The sequence below is a fragment of the Sapajus apella genome, unplaced genomic scaffold (assembly GCF_009761245.1).
Source record: "Sapajus apella isolate SASKATOON/1434 unplaced genomic scaffold, GSC_monkey_1.0 scaffold47, whole genome shotgun sequence".
NCBI classification, from domain to species: domain Eukaryota; kingdom Metazoa; phylum Chordata; class Mammalia; order Primates; family Cebidae; genus Sapajus; species Sapajus apella.
The window spans coordinates 14,250,114-14,271,080 of record NW_022436987.1 but is presented as its reverse complement, the minus strand read 5'-3'; positions in this window follow the sequence as shown (position 1 = coordinate 14,271,080).

The following is a 20,967-nucleotide window of genomic DNA, read 5'->3' as shown; positions in this document are numbered from 1 at the left end:
AGGTGACTTCCCTATCATCAGAGGTGTATAAGAAAGAGTTGAACCAGTATCTGAGGATGCTGCAGAGGTAACCAACTGCAAAGTACCTTCCAACCTCTCAAGACAGAAGGCAGCACAGTACAGAAGAAAGATCCAGGCTTCAATTAGTATATTCATTCCTTAGGGGTCTTGGAAAGCCCCGAGGCTGTGTGTGTGTGTGTGTGTCTGTGTGTCATTAGTCACAAATCCAAGGTCACTCAGGGCACGGAGGAGATGGAGATCAGTGTAGCAGAACTCAAGAGGCAGAAGAGGCAGTACTTTAGTTAGCAAGAAGGCACGTGGACCCACCTCCTAACAGTCTGTGACACTCTAGAGGGGTGGAACACTGTGGATAAGACCTGTTGAGTTAAAATTTGGGTTCTAGGATCAAGAAATTTTGGTTTTCATTCTGGCTTTGCTGCTTCCTGGGCATGTCATTTTACCTTCGTGTGCCTCAGTCTTAACTTCTCAAAGACAAGGACAGTAGTCCCCCCTTAACCATGGGGGATATATTTCTAGACATCCCCCCCCCAGTGGATGCCTGAAACTGTGGCTAGTACGGTACCTGACTACTGTTAATCAGATTATGTTTCTGTTTATAACATTCACCAACAAACCTAACACCTTTTCCATTTTAATGAAGCACTTATCATACACTATGGCCATAACTTTTGCAGCATAAAGAGGGGCAGCAAAACTAGCGTGCATTTTTTTTTCTTCTTCACAATTTCCTCCTTCTTAGCAACCTCAGCATATGACTTTTTTCTTCTCTTATTAAGTTGAGAACTTGCACCTTTTCACTTAAAAGCAGCACTTTAAGCCTCTCTTTGGCACATCCAAATTGCCAGCATCACTACCCTTGTGCTTTGGGCTCATTATTAAGCACAATAAGGGTTACTTGAACACAAGCACTGCAATACCATGACAGTTAATGTGATAACTAAGACAGCTACCAAGTGACCAATGGGTGGGTGGCGTTGACAGCAAATATACACTGGGCAAATGGAGGATTCATGTTCTGGGCAGAATTTCATCATCCTACTCAGAATGACATGCAATTGAAAGCTTAAAGATTGTTTGTTTCTGGAATTTTTCATTTAGTATTTTCAGACTATGGTTGACTGCAGGTAACTGAAACCATGGATGAGAGAGGACAACTATCTACTCATAGTACTTAATTGTCTACAACAAACTGTTTTGAGGATCTTGTTTAATTGGAGAGAAGACCAAAGGACTTAACACTGTGTCTGGCAAGTGGCAAGCTTGGCTCAATAAATGGAAGCTGGTATTCATTTTAACACAGGGGTGTGGGGCAGGCAATGGTGCACAACAGCCAAGAGAGACATGGTGGGAATGCAAGCTGCTGCCTTGCCTCAGCCCTCGCTATGAACAACGCCCCCAAGCCCATACACGCATGCACATCCACACATATGCACGTGTGTGTCTGTGGAGTCTCCACATGTCTCCAGCACACTGGCACTTAGGGAAAGGCTGAAATTGATCCCAACTGCCTTAAAGAGAATATCCATTTACCCATGTCTTGAACAGCACTAAGGTATGCTGGGCACTGCTCAGGTGGTCCTAATTCAGGGGGTCCTGCATTCTCCTCCATGCCACTGCCCATCTGACCAGCTCAGCCTGACTTCACTGCCTCTCTGGACCTTGCTCAGCCCATGTCAACAACCTTGACTTGCAAAGACTCCTGGGGTGGGCAGTGCTATGTGGTCAGAGTGACTCACACTAACTCCCCTCAGACTCTGTCCTTCCCAGTCATCAACAGCAATGTGCCCTCTCCATTTACAGTGAATTTACACATGTCCTCAAGCATTGAGTCAGCCTGGATGGACCCGTGGAAAACTGCCTTTTTCCAATTCCACAGGCAACAATAACCCTGGGGTCCTACAGAACATTCATTATGGTCCAGGACAGTCGGGTTTAGTTGCAGAGAGCTCAGGTATCAGGAGACTAACTCGGCAGTGCATTCTCATTACTGGAGACTCGACACAGTGGAGCAGCAAGGGTCCATGGTGGAAATTTGTCTTGGAGTTGATCCCGGAGCTGATGTCTTCCTTTTCCTAGGGAATGTAGATGGGCTTCAGTTTCACTATCTATAAAATGGCAATAATCATGTTACTTGTCTTCTTGGGTTGTTGTGAAAATGTAATTTAGTTAGATTATATTAAATGTAAAGTTCTGGGCATAGTGCTTATCCGCAGCAGACTTTCAATAAATGGATAATAAATTTAACATTACAAACACATAAAGTTATTATCCTTCTCTGTGAAAAGCAATGGGAATCTTCCACCTGAGTCAGACCTCCTATTTATTTGCCTGGGATTCTGTCTGTGAAAGTAACATGAAGGGGCATGCTGTGGGTGACAGTGTGAAAGCCATCTTAACTGACCCTTTACTGTGAAAGTACCTGAGGTTCGACAAGTGTAGAGAATCTAAGGGATAGATTCCATCTTGTGTCTCCACATCTTTGTGGGCCAACCATGAAATACATTGTGGATATTTAATGGCCTTGGTATGCATGACATATCAATACACTCAACCACAGAGTGTATGTTTTGTGTGTCTCAAGGCATAGCCGGCATGAAATGTTTAACAATCGAAGAACAGCCTCCACATACAGACTGTTTACTATGTGCTGGGCACTGCCCCAGGTGCATTATATTGATTATTTCATTTAATCTTCCAAACAACCTCATGGACATGGCCATTACTATTTACCCCATTTTACAGATGGAAGAGTAGAGGTTTAGAGGGCTTAAGTATTTTGCCCTGCAACACCCACATTAATAAGTGGAAGAGCCAGGACTTGCACCCAAGTCTTTCTGCCTCCAGCATATCATCTCTTAGCCACTGTTGGATATTTAGCAGAAAACAGCTGCAAGACAAAAATAAGGCTTGGGAGCTTTTACAGAGCAGTGGTACAGATGTCCTCACCTGGGGTTTCACTGAGTGACCGAAAGCTTTTCCAAGAACTTTCTCCTTTCTGCAGAGCCCTTGGGGCTGGTCTCCAGGCCACAGTTCACAAGCCCAGGCCTGGGGCCAGAAAAGCCAGGTGCTCCTTGGCCTCTTGGCTTTTCTGCCAGCCAGAAGCTAACATTGTCCCTATCCATCCAGTACAGGTACGAGGAGGTAGAACTTCTCCAGGATCCTGTGGGGAGTATATGAATGTATGTCATTCTTGTAGATACTGGTGATTTGATTCAGTAGTGGACATGAGTTACAAATGGTCCTAAGGTCTCTGCCCTACAACCTGCCAGCAGTCACCTGTCTGGGCTGCAGGTGCTGTAGATCCTTACAGCTGAGGTCTCACGAAGGCTCTGTCTGCACATGGCATGATTGGCCAGTAAGCAGCCCCAAAAGAGAAAGTTCAGAGAGGGAACACGTGAGTGGGAAAAGAAAGACAGACAGACAAAGCACCCAGCAGCAGCTGGTCTGGGAAGCTGGACCCTCACCTCTAATCTTGGTTTCTGCAGTCAATGGGGAAGAAATGCCACAATTTACATGACAAGGGCCAAAGAAGAGAATTATGGCAAATCAATTCTGCATGAGGAGATAAAGCCCCCTATTTAATGTATGCGGTGAAAGGTAGAAATTCAATTCTCATAATGTCAGATGATGCTGATTAAAACTGACATTCATGATTAGTATGATGACTTTTCCTTCTCTTCTTGGATTTGAAGAACAAACAGGCCCCATAAAGACAGAATTGCTGAACACCATTGTTAATAGGCAACTGAATAAAGAAAAGGCTGCACGGGCCCCCACCACAGATGCCGTCAGGAGAATCCTTCTAACTGAAGCTGGCAAATGGCAGAGTCCAGCACCACCCTTGGGAAGCCTCTGGAAATCCAGTCCTGGTCAGCCACACACAAGCTGCATGTCCTATGACCACTTTTCCTTCCTAAGCCCATTTCCTCCTTGAACAAACAAATGGGCAGTGTCCCCCGAAGCTTGCCTCAAAGATGCCTCAAGAAAAAGGGGTTCCTGGTAAAATATATCAGGATACACTGCACACTACATCCTCTGGGACCTTCAGAATGCATATTAGCCAGTTAAAGGCTCTGAGAAGTCATGCAGCAAAGAAACCTGCTTAATTTTAACTCTGGGTTTCCTTAAATCAGAATTGACAAAGTTTTTTTTCTGTCTAGGGCTAGATAGCAAATATTTTAGGCTTGGTAGGCTACGCAGTCTCTTGTAACTACTCAATTCTACTGTCCTAGCATAAAAGCAGCCATAGACAATATGTACATGAAAGGGAGTCACTATGTTTTCCCCCCAATGTTTTTTAAAACCAGTTTGCCAATCTGCCCTAGACCATGAACCCCCAGCCTCAGCCTTCTTTTCTATGAAAGACCTACAAACAGGCCATCTGACATAGAGGAAGGAGCTTAGTTCCGAATCTCAGTTCTGCCATTTAGTGATTCCGAATCTTTGGGTAAACGACTTAAGCTCTGTAACAGCTCCTGACATATAGCACTCGCCCTCCTGAGTGATGGGAATTAACGTGACAGTTTATCGAAAGGATATACATAAAGTACTCAGCACGGCATCTGGCACATGGTGCTCAATAACTGCTCATAGTTGCGGACAACAGATTGTTATTAACATCATCTAGCAGTGGAGTATTATTTAAACACCCAAAAGAAGCAATCTCCGAAAAGGCCCCTTTTGGTGCTTGAATTCTGTTGGGAGCTGAGGAGGGGGAAAATGAGCTCCTAATATGCCACCAGAGAGAGCCACGGTGGCAAAGCCCCTCGCGGAGCTTCCAGACTCTCATCATTAATTTCCCATCAGAGTTCATCTTCCCTGACCTCCCTGTCAGAGAAGTTTCTTTAGATGCCTTTCAGCTTGGTTAATTACACCCGACACAGTGACTGGGCCACCAAATGAACTGCGGCTCAACTCACAGCCACCCTCCAGACTCAACCCCACCCAGCTGGCTGGGGCAACCCCATGAAAACGTCTACCCCACCTCTGTAGACTCTATCCAGACTGCCAACTTCAGGGGAGACCTCTGGAAGCTGGAAACTATGCTAAAAATGTGCACCTGTCTCGTTTAATGAAAAATAATTCCTCAGATGCCTGGCAAAGCCTCCTTTAATTATCTCATTATGGGGGAAGCCTCATTTCTAAAATAGACATTGTATTTGCATCAGAGTTTTTGACCTGACAAGTAAAGGGGAGTCGCCTTGGGACAGGGGAGGGATGCCTGGTAATGTTTATGGAAGCCAGAAAAAACTGGAGATGGGGCTGAGAAGCATGTGTGTGTGCACACGCACAGGGTGGGGGTTAGTGCAGCAGGCAAGACCAAGGCTTTTGCCTCGGGCGGTCCAGGTTTACACTGGGCACTAGCTTTTCCTTGCACTTACCTTCATATTTGCAGAAGAAAGTACTCACAAACACATGGTAGGTGCTCAACAAATTTTAATGAGCTGATTAAAATATTTGATGAATTAATTAATTAGCTACTGTCCTCCCCATTCCTTGTTTTTCCTTCTGCTTTCATCTGCAAGGTCTTTGCTGTTTTCCTTTTCAGTGAACTCCAAACTGGCCTGCTCTGTCCGTTGCTTTGATGTCTCCTGCCAACTCCCCTCATCTCATCCTCTCACATGTAAAACCTTCCATCAGCAATTCTTGCAGGCATTTGGCTTCAGGTCTGCCTGTCCAGTCACCCTCAGTGACCAGGACTCCCCTTTACTTTGCTGATGTGGAGCTTTGCTTGTGAAATTTTCTCCACCCTTCTCTTCTTCCCATATTTGAATCTCACCTCCACCATGCCTGCCAAAAAAAGGTCTTGCTCCTGTGACCTACTGTCTTTCTCCTGGCAACTGCCCACTTTTTCTAATTGGCCGTGACCATTTTCTGCTGGATAAAACATTTTTTAAAAAATGTATATAGCTTAGGACCCTTATAAAGTCTCTTTGAGCATTTTGAGCGCTCTAGGATATCTTTCTAGAAGATCCTTGCTTATAGCAATACCTGCTGAATTTGCCATGATAGCAGGAAGTTAGCCTTTGTATTGAATGGCACAGCATTTGGCAAAGCATTGTCTTCTGGGATCTAGTGCTGTATTCTGAAGGCCACCCAGGGTATAGAATTTAATTCTTGCTCAAACTTTAAGTCCTGGCTCTTCACTTTTTGGCTGAGAAACTTTGGGTAATGCCCTAATCTCTCTGAACTTCTATTTCCTCGTCTGTAAAAGAAGATGTTCATGGCTGGGCATGGTGGCTCATGCCTGTAATCCCAGCACTTTGGGAGGCTGATGCAGGTAGATCATGAGGTCAGGAGTTCAAGACCAGCCTGGCCAAGACGTTGAAACCCTGTCTCTACTAAAAATACAAAAATTAGCTGGGCGTGGTGGCACATGCCTGTAATCCCAGCTACCTGGAAGGCTGAGGCAGAAAATTGCTTGAACTTGGGAGGTGGAGGTTGTAGTGAGCCGAGATTGCACCACTGCACTCCAGCCTGAGCAACAGAATGACAGTCCATCTTAAAAAACAAAAAACAAGATGTTTATAATCCTAGCCTCACTGAGCTCAGGGAAAGGCCATGAAGATAAAATTAGATGATGTACATGAAAGGAAGTCTCAGGTAAACCTTCAGCCAGAACAATAACAGTAACTTCCCGTAGCCTGCTATGTGTCAGGCTCTATTCTGGGGACCCTCATGAAGGTTCCAAGTTTCCCAGTATGGTCTCCATTTTAGAGATGAAAAAACTGAGACCCAGAAAGAAGTGATGGGACCAAGGCCATATTGACCACATAGACCCAGTTCTGTCTGAATATAAAGTTCACAGTTTTCCACTTGGTCACACTGGGCATTTTGTTACTTATATGACTGTAACATAAGAACTTATATCTCGGAGGGCAGCAACCTCACTCAATAAATCCTTCCTGTTTAAATGCAAAAAACGTAATAAATAATGCAAATAAAATCAGTGCAGCTCCCTGCCTTCTAGGAGTTTTTGGTGTAATGTAAGTGGCAAACATTGCAGAAGACAGAGAAGGGCAGAGTTGGACATAAAAGGGCCATAAATATGACAGGTTTTATAGGGTTTGCAATTTTTTCTTAGCAATACCCTCATCAATGTTCATCTGTCAGCTTTGCTGGAGAGCTGCCTGAGAACCTGACTTACCTTGCGAAGGGTTTTGATAGCCTTATCCAAAAAAATCATTTAGCTTGACCTGAGACTGGCCATATTTATCTCCTTGTGGCCTGCTGTGGGGGCAAAGGAGCCCTTGGGAATGCAATATGATGGAGGGTGGGACAGTGGTAACCCGTCTCCTTTAAGCCTCCCACCTGACACCTTAGGGGGACATGAAGAGGAGAGGCAGAGGAAGGTGGGAGAAGGAAACCACATAGGAAGGTGGCAGCAGCTGGGGCTGCTGGTCTAGGGCAAGATGCCCTGACCCAGGGCTGAGTACTGGGAGGATCATCCCGGGCACTGAGCTTTTATGCTGGCAGGAACTTGGGCATCACTCTTTGATTCCCCAAATCTAAGCAAGAGAACACTAGTGCCCCAAGAGGCTCCATGAAAATAGGCTTCCCTAGTAAATCCACTTGGGAAACAGAGGCACATCAGTTTGGGAAGTCCTGCACACAGAGATTGACTGATTTCGTCGAACACGTGCTTCCTGGTGTACTGGATCATGGAATCCTACCATGTTACCCAGAGCTAATGTTACTCACAACATAGTTCAGGGGGAAACACTGCCTCCTTTTCATTTTTTTTACATGTGAGGACACTGGGACCCAAAGTGGAACAGAGTGCGGGAATGGCTGCTTAGCATCAGATCACTTGGTAAAGAACCGAATTCAGGATCCAGGCCTAGAGGTTCCGGCAGTAGCCCAGTGGTTAGCAATACAAATACCCATAGGAGTGAAGCAGGCTGGCTATAAGAAAAAATAAAAGCCTCTCGATGCTCTAGCTTGCATTAACCTAAATCTTACTAATGTTGTATGTTCCGAGAACTATTTTTTGACTATAAAAGAAACAACAGTGTAAGAATGACATGCTCTTAAGGGCAACTGACACTCAACTTCAGGGAGCAAAAGGTCATGGTGAAGACTGGGGCTAACAGGAATGCCCAGGGCCAAGGGGCAGCCACTTCTTGGCTCTTACCACATGAATATGCACATCAAAAGTTGTTGCTTCTTCTGATTTCTCAAGAAACGCAGGACAGGCCGATTTTTATGCCACGTCTCCTGAGCAACAATTATTTTTCGGGCTGACTTTTGTTTACATGTCCTTATTTTTCCTGTGCTAGCTTTTCCTCTCCATGAATGGCCAAACACTAGGTACTCTCAGGCAGCGGTGGGCAGAACGGGGCAGGTCAGCAGGAGGTGCAGGTTCCCTTCTTAGTCTGCTTTGCCCCAGGGATTCCCCAGAGAGATAAATTGGGACAGCAGCGCTCCACAAACAGCAGTTTTCAACATAAATATTGCCAGGTTTGAGCTAATGTGATACCAGCCTGTAATCCAAACAAAATAGGCCATTGTCCTCTGATTATTTCTCCCCTGGACAAAAGCCTCTGAGCACTTGGCTTCCCATTTTTTTAACCTCTCTATTTATGAGCCATGTTAATTTAATTCAGCAGCTCCGCCTTCCATGTGGCTCAAAAGCAGCAGTATTTGCATTTCATGATTTCAAAGCCTTTCTGGTCTGCTGGGCTTCGCTGAAAAGAAAGGCTTTGTCCTCTTCATTCTGAGAAAGAAGAGGACAGAAAAACCACCCAAACCCTTTGACGTAACACAAAACATCCTGAGCAGCTACACACGCCGTTGCTCATGTATCAGAAACAGAGACTCAATCCCAGAACACCTGGAATGGTCCAGAATCATCTGTCCTCAGCTTTCTGGCTTCCCCCAGATGCAGGCTGTGACCAGGGAGTGGAGAGGCCTCCCCTTCTCTGCGGCTGCTGACCCAAAGCCCAGTGGAGAGTTGTCTGAGCAGCTGGCTGGGCATCCTGAATGAGATGGTTGTTCATTTGATCAACTCGTTCCTTACCACCCACCACCACTATGGAGTACTGGGCACCAGGCTGGGAGCCTTGCAGCAGACAAGACGGGGCTTGTGACTGCCACTACACAGATGGGGAAACTGAGGTGTAGAGAGGCAGCGTGATTTGCCTGAGGTCTCAAGACCACCTGGAAATGAAACAAAGGACTCTCTTTGGACAGCAAAGCTGGTGTTTTCATCTGTTTTCCAGAGATGACTTCGATTTTTAGTCCTGTGAGTGAAAATGGATTTCTATTATTCTTTTTTAATATAGATGTTTAAGCTGTACAAATAATCCATGAATATATTCTTTTTATACAGCATTACAGATAAGGCTTACAGCTCAGTACATCCTCAACCACTCCTTCACTCCATTGCTATGCTTACAAGCCTCACATGCTCTCCTGCCCTCTCCAAAGCCAGCCGCTATCATCGGCACCCACAGTAGATTTCCACGGTTTCCTAAGTGTTTGTAAACCAAACCATACATTTTCTATGGCTACACACATGTGTATTGTTTGATGCTTTCTAATAAAATTATATCACAGTGTACATATTGTTCACACTTTCCTTCTTACACTTAACACTTGGAGAACATAGAATGCAGCAGATCTAGAACTTTCTCAGTCTTATTAACATGCTCCAAAGTACAGCCTCACGGTGGTTCATTAGCATCTCATTGTTTGCACTCTCACAAACCATGCCACTGAGCTGGCCTTGCATTGCTTCTTTGGACACATTTACAAATATTTCTCCAGAGCTAACATGAGAAATGGGATGGCTGCAGGCAACAAGGACTGCTGGTTCTCATACCCTTCTACTTCATCCATAGGCTAGAACCCCAGTTTCTTAGTTTGGGTTCCCTGCAATTGCCTCTGGCACAGAGTTTATTGGAGAGTACGCTAGAGAGGCCATGTGTAAGGAAATGTCCAGGACTGAAAAGAAGGAGGAGTGGGCCTACAGGCCCCAGTTAACCCGAGGAGGACCTCTGGAGCAAGAATAAACCTTCAGAGTTGTCTCAAATTCAGCCAAGGGGCTATAACTTTTATGTCAGCATAAGGCAATTATTGGCAAAAATGGTCTTCTCTGGAAAGAGGGTATAATCTTCGGTGAGACCCTTCTTTGTGGCTCTGAGCAATAATCAGAAAGGGACAGAGGTTTGTACTATCAATCGTTAGTACTCTCAACAGCTGGGGGATAGGCCTATCAGTCCTTAAGGGGGGGAATGGGCGCAGTGGCTCACACCTGTAATCCCAGCACTTTGGGAGTCCAAGGCGGGTGAATCACTAGGTCAAAAGATCGCGACCATCCTGGTCAACATGGTGAAACCCCGTCTCTACTAAAAATACAAAAATTAGCTGGGTATGGTGGCACACGCCTGTAGTCCCAGCTACTCAGGAGGTTGAGGCAGGAGAGTTGCCTGAACCCAGGAGGCGGAGGTTGCGGTGAGCCGAGATCGCACCACTGCACTCCAGCCTGGGTAACAAAAGCAAGACTCCATCTCAAAAAAAAAAAAAGGGGGGGACCTCGGTGAGGCACCACAGCATCCCATGCACCCACTTCCAGTATGGCAGCCAGAATTGCAACTCCGTTTCCAAGCTTCCCTCACAGCCATGTGCATAACACTGGGTTCTGATTGACAGAACATGGGCAGAAAGGTGAAAAACCAGGTTGTTCCTTAAAGGGAAGGCGTGTGATGCCAAATCATTTCGCGTTTGCAGGAAAGGAAAGTAAAGTTGGTGTCACTTTTATTTGGAGTTTCTCTGAAGAAAGCTGAAAGCATGTGTTGACTTATCAATTATGAGGTCACTGGATATGCACTTTTAAATAAATTTAATAGATATGATACTACCAAGCCTCTCCCCCCATGCCCACCTGCAGAGTATGAGCATGGAAATGACTTTGTACTGAGCTATCTGTATCATTTAAAACCTGGGCCTATGTCCGACTTACCTTCAAGAGTTCTTGCAGCAGATAAGGGTTTGGTCAGACACATGGAAAAAAGCGAGCTTAACTTGGCAGGAAATAGGCCCAAGTAAATGTGACTAAGCCACATAGCTCCTGGCTTCAGTTGGCTCTGGCATCAGGAAAACATGGCTAGGAAAATCAGGACAGACTAAAGAAGCTGTATGGGTCTGAGGTAGAGCTCTGAGCCCTGGAACCTGGGCCCCATCCATTCTCAGCATGGCTGCTCTCTCAGAAGCCTTGGGAAGGTCCCATGGATCCTCTGTCTTCTCATCTGGAAAATGGGGCTTGCTGGCCTGCAGCACAAAGGGTGGGCTCTTCACCCAGACCTGGTAGGCCTCCAGTCATTTGCAGTTCTTTCATGCATTGCACAGCCAAGCGCTGGGGAATCCTAATGGTAAGTAGAGAGCACCAGGCTTGGCTGCCTTTGCTGAGTAAATGATGGTTTTACCATTGAAACTTCGGGCAGTGCTTCATCTTCCCAGCAACTACCGCTCAGTTTAATGGCACCACCTAAATCAACCAGGAAACAAGACTTGGGGAAACAGCATCAAGGGAGGAAGGTAACAACACTTCCTGAGGCCTGCTATGGGCCAGGAGTTTACAACTGTCATCCCATTTAATCTTCTTGACAATCTGTGAGACGAAACTATGACTGCACAAGAGGAAATTAGGACCCAAAATGATCAAGGAATTTGCCTAGCCTGACAGCGTGAGGCTACTACACCTGCCCTATATTAAGGATGAGGATGGTAATGTAATCAGTATCCAGGGGTAATGGAAGGTAATGGTTGCAAACATAGAGCCTGAGTCAGCTCTATCATTTACCCTCTGCATGATTATGGGCAGCTGCCTAACCGCGCTAACGCTCAGGCCCTGCACTGGTAAGATTGTGATGATAGCGCCTCCTTCACCAGTGAGAAGGAAATCCGCAAACAGTCCTGAAGTAAATATCCCATGGCCAGCACAGAGGAAGCACTCGAGAAATAGTGATTGCTGTCGCTTCATGTTAATACTGCTATATGTTGGGCAATGACTACGTGCTGGACACCACCGGCTAAGGGCATTATAAGCATTTTCTCATCTCAACCACCTGCTGATGTATTACTGTTTCCAACTCACAGATGAATAAGTGGAGACTTGGGAAGTTAAAGTGACCTGCACAAAGGAACCAACTGCCTCTTTGGTGTGTATGGTTGACATGGAGCCCCATCTCGACCTTAGTGTGTATTCAAAAGGGCACTGGTAACATGAGGATGTGGCCGGGAGTGGTAGGGGTCATTTGTCAAAAGGCACAGAAGGCAAACTTCAATGAAAGTGCTAGAATACTGCTGTAAGTCTGGGGGACACCAAATGGTCCTTCATTAAAACGAAAGAATTTGCAGTGGGCTGATTTTATCTCTTTCTCCCACCAGATCCCTTCTAGACACTTTGCCCTGCTCTGTGGCTTGGAAGGCTGACTCTACAGACTACATTATCTGGGCTCCTTACCCTCTTGGTCATTGAGAGACACTGACAAGAGAAGGAAGAGAGATTGAGTGGTTGTCCCCCATCTCCCTCCCTGCTATGCTTGCTCATTCCTCTCCCCAAACCTAAGGGAGCCCCTTATCCAAGTCTGCAGTTCTTCCACTATGATCTTTGGGTCTAAGAGTTGGAACACTGATTACTTTTGCCAATCTCCATTGGTTCCCCTAACCCTGCTGCAATGGTTTGAATATGTCCCTCAAGGTTCATGTGTTGGAAACTTGATCCCTGATATAACAGTGTTGGGAGATGGGACCTTTAAGAGGTGATTAGGTCATTATGGTCATGATAGATTATTGTCATTGTCATGGGAATAAGTCTATTATCACAAAAACAGGTTTGTTATAAAAGTGAGTTTGGCTCTGTCTCTCTCACTCTCTCTCTCCTTGGCTGTGGGATAATTCAGCAAGAAGGCCCTCACAAGATGCCAGCTTCTTGATACTGGACTTCCCAGCTTCCACAACTGTAAGAAATTAATCTCTGTTCTTGATAAATTGCCCAGTCTCAGGCATTCTTTTATAGCAGTGTAACATTTATTGAGACACCTGCACATGCCTTGGTAAATTGTCCCTTGATTAAGTCCTCTCCAATCACCCTTTCCAGTGTTCCACCTGCTTCCTACTGGGACCCTGATCTAGGCTTATAAGATTTCTAGCAGCTTATAGTACAGGGATGTTACTGGAGTCATAAAAAATCATCTGGAATCTGTCCAGGGAATGGTCTAAACATCTACATGAGAGATCAGAGAAGCCAACGGCTCCTTGAAGCCCCATGGCTCCACTAGCACTAATTCACTGACTCTTCTGGGTCTTCCACCCCTACCTCAGCCCCAGTGGGCCAGGGAGTCTTTGTAAAAGCAAGCTCCCAGGAACTACCACAAAGGCTGCCTGGCATGGCCTGTGGCCAAGGCCAAGCCATCTCCAGGTATTCTGGCACCCTCCTCTCTTAGTGTTAATGAAAAGGCAGAGGTGGCTGCCTTCTTTTGCATTCTTTCCTCCTTCTAAGAGGACAGAGGATCAAAGTGAGGGGTTCTTGTGGGGCTTTGGTAGCCAGCCAAAGCTGCCTAGGTGGGAAAATTTAACACAGCAAATACAGTAACTGAAAGGAGTCCAGTAGAAAAAAATATAGAACAGATAGAACATGCAGAATGATGCTTGAACTTCAGTGGGTTTTTTTTCCCTTCTTTTTGCCTGCCTTTCCAACTCCTGCAGATTTCCAAGGAAAAGGCTGCCAGGATCCTGCAAGCAAGTGAGAATGCACCTGGCGAAGTGAGGTGAGAGACCACAATGGATGCTAGAGCTAGAACATTTAGGAGGGTGAAGGCTGAAACCAAAGCCACTAACCACATGGGGGAAATGGCTCTGGTTGACCAGATGGCTTAATTAGTAGGGCCAGTGGAACTGGGCTCTGGGAATGGTAAGTTTTCCCACTCAGCTGCGCAGGAAAGGCAGAGTATGAAATCCTCTGGAACCCAGAGGTCAACCTTATAAGCCCCTTGCTATTCTCCACCTCTCCCTATACAGTTGATGGGAAAGTGTGCAGATCATAGTCTATGGCTTCCCCACCACTCTGCTTCACCCTGGGGCTCTGACTCAGTTCATTCATGACTTACATTCACACATGGATGTTCTTGGTGCTAGAACTGAAGGAAGAGGAACGGCCACCCATCTTTGGGAGACAGTGGGTTCCTTGGAAAAAGACTTTGATGTCACACTTTTATAGGGTTTACTTTCAGCTCTGCCATCTGGGAAATGCCACAGGACTGCAGTTTCTGAATACTTTTCACATGCCAGGTACTATGCTAGGTACATTACATGAATTACCTCATTTAATCATGAGATTAATCATGACTACCTCCTGAGAACTCATGATAATCATATGAGTTAAATTTGGTTATCTCCATTTTACAGCTCCACATGGCCTCAAACCTCAGTTCTTTGTTGCCAGAATATCTTCACTTAAACCATTATTTGATCTATATTTCACATAACCCCTTTGTACCTCAATTTCCTCTCCTAAAAAATGAGGAACAAATAGCTACTTCAAAATACAGTAACATTAGAGAAGGGCCTCGCTATGCAGTAATAATAATAATAGCTTTCAAATTTTGAGATTTACTACTTGCTGACACTAGACAATGAATTTTATTTCAATTTAATCCTTCTTTTATGAGTTGAATTTTGTCACCCCAAAAGATATATGGAAGTCCTAATCCCCAGAATGTGACCTTATTTGGAAATAAGGTAATTACAGAAGTAACTGGTTAAGATGAGGTCACATTACAGCAGAGAGGGTCCTTAATAAATGATGTCCTTATAAGAAGAGGAAAGAGACACAGAAAGGAGAATGCCACACAAAGACCCAGAGACACCTAGGGAGAAGATGGAGGCAGAGATGGGAGTGACACTGTCACAAGCCAAATAATACCTTCCAGGAACCCAGGCAAGGAAAGACCCTGCTCTAGGGCTTTCAAGGGTAGTGTACTGCCAACACCTTGATTTTCAACTTCTAGCACCAGAACTGTGAGACCATACATTTTTGTTGTTTTAAGTCTCTTAGGGTGTGGTGCTTTGTTACAGCAGCTCTAGGAAACTAATATACAACTCTAGGCATTTGAAAGCTTTTTACAGATGAGACAACTGAAGTTCAAGTGCATTGACTAACTTGCCCAAAGTCATGCAGCAAGTGAGTAGTGGAGTTGAGGATGGAAGTCAAGTTTGTATGACTTGAGAACCTCCATGGTCTACCACTAAGACCACAGCCTCTCCCTAGGACAGCCTCAGCACATGCTAATTGCCTTCCATATTCCATTACCCTCATCAGCTCCTTCTGCCCACCCAAGCCTTCCTCGCTGATGCCCACCTCCCACTGGAAGACTTCCCCATTGATTTTCACCCCTGTGGCCTCTCCCTTCTCTGAGCCTCATGCTTCCATGGCTGTGAAGCACGTGTCTTCATGCCTTTCTCTGTAGCCCACTTCTTCAGTTCAGATTAAGCCCAGCCTCCATTGCTAGACTGAAAGCTCTTTCTGGCCAGGACCAGGGCAGATCTTCTGCAGCTCTTCTCAGAACTAAGGACAGGGAGTTTATCTGTCACCCAGTACTTTTTCACCCCGCCTCAGACAACCCCCTCCAAAGACAGGATGCTGATCCTGGCAGCAAGGTGCCATTCTGATTCACCACAGATCTGAGAGATCTGCAGATCCTCACAAGGAACAAAACACTCCCAGATGTTTTTGGCAATATTGGGCATCAGTTACCTTTAACTTATTCTAAATTCAATATTCAGCATCTCAGAGGGAAAACATCTAGGGTGTGATAAAATGTTATTTCACCTACAGTGGAAAGGTACCTGGAAAGCAAGTCAGTTACGTACGTCACAAGTGGTTTTCTTGTTTTAAGTTCATGGTTTTTAACTCACTTCTAAAAATCTACTCTATTGAAATAATCAGAAATTACCACCAAGATTTGTGTTCAGAGATGCTCATTAAAATATTATTATTTTAAAGAAATTAAAAACAGCCTAAATATCTGACAATAGGTGATAGATTCGTTAAAGTATACTATACTCACAGAATAAATATGCCTCATTAACTAGATAAGTTATGGCTTTTCTAAAAATTTAAATATCATAACTGACATATTAAAAAATGTTAATTCTGAAGGCTATACTGTTAAGAGGAAAAATCAAGCTACAAAATTGTACATGTACATGTAATGTGATCCCAATTTGGTTTCTAGACATCCATCTATTTGTGTGTGCATGTTTGTGTGTGTGCATGCAAGCACACATGTAGAGAGGGAGAAGAGAGAACAAGAAAGAATGAATGAATCATGGCCAATAGAGAGATTCTTAGAATTAGAGAAATACATTTAAAAATCCTACTTTTGTAGCAAGACTTGTAGTGAAATTATTTTCTTCTTTGTAATGTTCTGTGTTTTCTAAATTCTCTGTAACAATTAGTGCCAACACTTATATAACTGAAGCAGGGGACAGGGAGCATTCCTGCCCAGTGACCTGTCCCTGTATACTACCCTTGCCCTCCTTGAGTGTGTTCATGACCTCTCCCAACTGACAGACTCCTCCGGGACCATCTCCTGGCTTCTTCAGAGCCCTTACGTGTGGCTCCCTCCTTAGTTATGTGGAGCTGTAGAATAAGCAAGTGTCAGTGCATTCAAGAGTCAAAGAGTGGTCTCAGTGAATGGAAAATTTTCTAGAGCATCTCTCTGCATCATGCAAGCAATTCATCGTCTCAGACAATTTCCAGGAAAGGCTCATCTGCTCTGAGCAGCAGCTAGCTTTGGCACCTGCACACCTCTTACCTTGTTCCCAGACTTTCAGAAACAAAAGCAGAGAGAAACTGCAGGCTTCACCCCCAAACTAGAAATGATCTCTCCCAAGAGTGTAGTGATCAGCCACATCTCAGGGACAGGCACGACTGGGGCATTTGGTAGAGAAAATAAGGGATTGCAGACAGGTGCAAATGGATTTTCCGCATTGAGGTCACAGGAGGGGAAATCCCACCAATACAGACAAATGAAATATCTAACCCATTCCCTTGCCTGCCACCCAACAAAGAGACAAGGCTTTTATGAATGCTGCCTGTCTTCCCATCTGGCACGTCGCTATAAAAATTTAAATAAAATACCAAACACACACAGTACCAACATTATCATCATCACTCTCTCATGGAAACAAGAAATTCAACTGAATGAACTCTGTGCTGAACTGCATTTTAATGAAACACATTCATGTATATTTCTAGACCCCTACATCTCTCCAGAAATTGTCACACAGCTGGGTACAGTGGCTCACGCCTGCAATCCCAGCACTTTGGGAGGCTGAGGCAGGCGGATCACAAGGTCAGGAGTTTGAGACCAGCCTGGCCAACATGGTGAAACCATGTCTCTACTAAAAATACAAAATATTAGCTGGGTGTGATGGTGGGCACCCATAATTCCACGTATTCAGGAGGCTGAGGTAGGAGAATCACTTGAACCGGGGAGGCAGAGGTTACAGTGAGCTGAGATTACACCATTGCACTCCAGCCTGGGTGACAGAGCGAGACTCCATCTCAAAAAAAAAAACAAAAAAAGTGTCACAATTTATGGGAAACAGTTGGTGGTGCTCTCTGATCCAGTGCTTTAACTGGTTAATTCTTCTTTACTGATTCCCTTCTAAGTGCATGCCTTAGGACACAGATAATTTCTAATCCTAAAATATTAGAAAAAGCAAAGGAATCAGACAGCTGAATTTGAACCATGGCTCCACTACTGGTTAGCTAAACCTCAGTTTCCCCAACTGGAAAGTGGACATTAAAAATGCCTACATTATGGTATAGTTTTGGGGATCAAGTGGGATAATAAGCATAAACTGTGGCCCATAGTGGATCCTCAAATGACTATGTCTTATGCTGTTTCATCTTCCATCCTTACAGTTCAGCTATAAGTTTGGTCTGGTCAGGGGACTTTCTCTCAAGTTCCTGTTTCTATAACTTTCCAAGATACATATAAGAAGGCCAGACTTTCTTCTTAGGCTTTCATAATGAATTGGAAATTAATATAGAGATTTTCTTTGAACTATTTAATTTGATTTATTTAACAACCATTAAAATAATTAAAATCTGTCGGGATGATAATGATTATTTAATACCAAGAAGCTCTTTTATGAAAGAAAAAGTTAAGATCTGTGATTCTACTCTACCTGTAGATATGGGAAAATCTTGAAACGGAAATGTTGGCATCTCCTTGGCTACCGTGGTCAGGCAGTCCTCTCCTCTAGCAGGGGGCTGTCTTTGGTTGATCAGGAGTACCCTGAACTCTTCCCACCCACGCCAACATAACCGCAGGAGCAATGACATTCCCAATGCCCTCTTAACTGAGGAAAGTGGAAAGTGTCCCTTCACAGAAGGTTTTCTAAGCTCCCCCGTAAAATATCTCCATTTTAAGTTAGCTCATCAATAATCAACATTATCTCAGTCCAGTCCATAGAAATAGGACTATTGCATAAAAGCCCCTTCAAAATGGTGCTATTCCAGGCTAGCTCACAAGAGAGCCCAATTCCAGGCTAGCCCATGAAAGCAGTACTATTATAAGCTTGGTCCTATAAAACTAATATTATTTTAATTCCATTAAAGACTAAACAGGGTTTTTGTGTGTTGGCCGTGAAAGTTATCTTCAAATTAAATACTCCCTGAAAAGTGCATTCTGAGTCTAACACAAAAGTCCTAAATGCAAACTGCAGGGATGCAGCCCATCTCCATGTGTGGCCCGCCAGCAAGGCCTAACCTTTTTGCACCAGTTTGTCTCCAATCACAGCAGCAACTTTGGATGAGGCATGTTAACCAGGCACATCCTCTGACAGATGAGAACAGACAGAGCCTGACAAATTTGCTGATTGAAATCCCTGTGAACCACATCTCCTGGGCAACCACTGTCTGAACAAGGAATATTATAGATGGAAAGACATTTGGATAGTGTGATTCCCACTTCATTCTGCCGATGGGAAAACTGAGGCCTATAGAGGAGAAGGGACTTGCCCAAGGTTGCCCAGGTGTGGGATGAGTCCGAATGCCACGCCCTCTCTTAGAGGGATGCTGCCTGTTCACTTTATTCTGCTCTAATCAGCAGGATATTTCCCTATAGCCCCTCTCACTTCATTCATATGCCCACACTCTAAAGCTTATTAAGGAGAAACTTCTGCAGCTAAAATTCAAAGCCAATGACCCCTAAGAGTGTGGCCTTCGCTGTTTCTCTGGGCCCCCAGACCTTCACAATAGCAATAGAACTTGGCTCAGGGAGAAGGACAGGCTTTCAAAGCAGGGATGGCATTTTTTTAAACACACAATCCCATTAGAGTGTAGCCTGCAGTCAGCTCGTGATGGAAACGGGTGCTCTGCGCTGCTCTGGCCCAGCACTAATCAGGTTCTGTGCTCGATCCTGAGGGACCCAGATTACTACCGTATGAAATAGAGAAATGCCTCCATTATCCCTTAAATCTTTTCGCTGGATTTAAGGGTTTTCACACAGAGGAGAAACATTTCTTGCCTATTGGCTTCTTTTCTCCAGGTTAATCGGTATCGGTTCAACCTTCTCTCTGGGTACAGCATGGCAGAGACACTTGCCTGCCTGCTCCCAGGGGCATGGTGAGGGTCTCCTGATTTCAGCATGGCCAGGAAGAAGCCCCCGCCTGGCCCTTCCCTACTGCCACTGTGTCAGCTCTCCCGGGCCTAGCCCGCACACTCTGTCCTCCTTCCAGTTCCCCCAAGTGCTCCCTGTTCCCTCTCACCTGCAAAACCTGGTATTCTCTGCCTGGATTTCCCTTTTCCCTCAACACCAGCTTATATATGAACCTAATTAACTACTATGTGTCCTTCTAAACTCAGCTTTTTCTGGAAGCTTCAGACATCACACCATCTCCAGGGAATTAAGCAGCCCTCACATGGCTCCTGGGGACCTCTGCTTTCCCTTGTCAAGGCATTGGCCACACACCAAAGTAATTGTCCATTTCTGGGTCTTGCTCAAGGAACTAAGGAAAGCAAAGAAGTTAGGAGTCTGTGCTCACTCCATCTGCCTGGCAGTGCTGTCTGAATTGCTGTGTGGAGAAGGCTAAAGTTGCATACTGAGTTCAGTGTGAAATGATACCACAATTGATGAACCATGTCTGCCACAGGCATGGGATTAGAGTGGAGACAGGTATGCCAATTGAGCAATAGATGGTGAGCTGCTCAAAGGCAACTATGCATCTTTCATAGATGCTGCACAATGCCTGAAACACAGTAGGTGCTTGATAAATGTTTGTGAGTGGGTGAATGAAGAATATAGTATCTATTACTTATTTAGGGCCCATTAAATAACAAGCTAACCCCATGCTATATTATTTATGTTAGTAATCCTCAAAATATTCCTATGAAGTTATAGGTATTTGGAATCTTACATAAAAGGCAACAAATCCAGACCTGGAAAATAATTTGGTAAATGGCTCAGAATCACATGGTAATGGACACGAGATTTGACTCAGCTCTGTCTAATCCCATAGCTATTGCTCTTTCAGCTTAGTTGCTCTAGAAGAAAATAAGTATCCTCTGAATACTATACTGAATATCTCAGCCCAGAAAGTGCCAAATTTTGGACTCTATGTAGGCCCACCTGGAAACAGAGCTCATACGGGAAAATTCCTGGGCAATGGGGCTTTCTCTTGGCTTCAGGATCTTTCTGAACCCTAGTACATGTATCAAGACTCTAAGACTCAGGCATTTACAGAGAGGAGAATGAAAGAAGAAATAGACAGAGTGAGGTTGAGAGTCTCTCAAAGACTGATGGAGGCTAATGATGCTCTTCCTCAAGCCTGTGCCACTCAAATGTGGTCATCACTACCCCATTCTGGGTGTTAGGTCCTCATCTAAATATAATGAGCTTTGGACTTGTAAGCTCCAGTACTTCTTCTATC